The following is a 2,003-nucleotide window of genomic DNA, read 5'->3' on the forward strand; positions in this document are numbered from 1 at the left end:
GTCGCTCCACCCATAGGATGTTTCTACTGTCATGGTTGGCTGCTCCCGGCCCTGTGCTGCTCCGAAGATTCGTCCGATCGTCTAAAAACGATCCTCTCATCTTCATGGTAGAACTCACGGACATCAATCCCATGTACGCGCATGTGCGGTACCCTGATGGCCGGGAGTCCACCGTTTCGCTCTGGGACCTGGCTCCCTGTCCAGCCGGTTCCACGGACCCAACTGTTAGAGGGACCCACGGGGATGATGCCGACACTCTGCGCTCCCCCGAAGATGATGCCCTACCTGGGACATCGAGAGATCTGCCAGCTGCCCCACTGGATCCACTCGGGGAGCCGAGCGCTCCCCGTGGGATGGCCACCTGAGGCCAGGATGCTGGTCAATCCCTGGCTATCAAACAGGATGAAGCCAGTTCTGCGCCTGTGGGGACCCGCACCCGGAGTCACGATCTCCCCAGCCTCCCATGGGTCGATCAGAGCAACACGGGCCCTGTCGATCCACCGGTACGGATCAAGCGGCCCAGGGACCAAGACACGATCCAGGGAGACGTGCCTTCTAGCCATAAACAAAAACCTAAAAGACTGCGGCTATTCGTGGTCCGCCTAATCCGTTAAGAGGAAGTCGTCGGACTTCCAAATCTTTTAGGCAGGAAGAATATTATAAATCTCATCATCAAGAAACTACTCATGAAATAACGCTGGACAGCCAGCTGGTGGCGCCATCCAAGGAGTACAAATACTCGGGCGTGGGCCCAGCTTTCCAGGGACATTTTGTAAGACAAGAAACTAGTGAAGTACAACTAGACCTCCGTGTTCTGAAACAAGTTGATTAAAGCCTTGCTTTATGCTCAAACCAAGTGTGTAGTGAGTTGTATTATGTCACGCTTGGCTTCCGCTTGCTCCCGGCAATATATTAAGCTATTGCTATTAGGTTATATTCTGCTCAATTAAGATTAAATCCACATCATACAGCTTTTGGGAGTGCAGATTATAATTTAGCACCTAAAGGAATTAGACCAGCTGAAACTTCCTTATGTCACCACCCATGTGTTCCAACCAGGCTATGTCTGAAGCTACTTGACTGTGGAGACTAAGGGGTCGATTTTAACAGAGCGTGAGGCGGACTTTGAGGCGCGCGGGGGGTTAAAAATCGCTAAAACTGGCGGGCGGGACCCCGGGCGGGACCCCCCCCTCGCCTGGTTCCCGACCCCGAGCCATTTTAACCCAGGCGTGTCTGATGGTCCCGAATCAGTCCCGCCTCCAACAGACGGGACTGGTCTTTAAGGCCCTTAATCAGCAATAATTTGCCTTTATAATGCCATTTTAACAGGCCCTTGCATTTTTAACCCTTTTCCCACGTAAAACACGCCTGGTGGGGATCACGCCTGTGAAACCTGGCGGGAGCACTATTGGCTTGCTGACTATCAGCTGCATGTCAATCAGTAAAGAGGAGATTTAATCAGTCATCATTTGCAGGTGGCAGGACTTTGTTGTTTCAGGTCTGGGGCAACTTTAAGCAGGCTTAACCACACCTGTGGAAGGTTGGAGCCTCACACACATCTCCAGTGTGAACTCCTGGGCAACCCCTCTCGCCACCCTCACACAGCGCTTCCTCAGCGGAGGCATATGCCAGAAGCATGGGAGCCATTTTTCTCCTTCCCTTCTTGGCATTAGAGGAGCTCGAGCACCAGGCGCGGCAGCAGCAGAACCAGGAACAACAGCAGCACCAGCAACAGCAGCAGCAGCAGGAGCGACAGGCTGCTGCTCACCCACCTGAGGCAGCACAGGGCAGAAGGGGCCAGCGCATGGAAGCCCGTCGGCACAGGAGATACCCCCCAAACAGGGTCTACAGACACAGGGTCAGCTACCTCAACATGACTGAGCAGCAGTGCCAAAGGCGGCTCCGACTTTCGCGACAGGTAGTGACTGACATCTGCGCAATGATACAGCAAGACCTGCTGCCCAGAGGATCAGGTGGACACTCCTTACCAGTGGCCATCAAAG

The sequence above is a fragment of the Somniosus microcephalus genome, chromosome 2, assembly GCF_052327205.1.
Source record: "Somniosus microcephalus isolate GS21.2 chromosome 2, FLI_Smic_1.0, whole genome shotgun sequence".
NCBI lineage: Eukaryota > Metazoa > Chordata > Chondrichthyes > Squaliformes > Somniosidae > Somniosus > Somniosus microcephalus.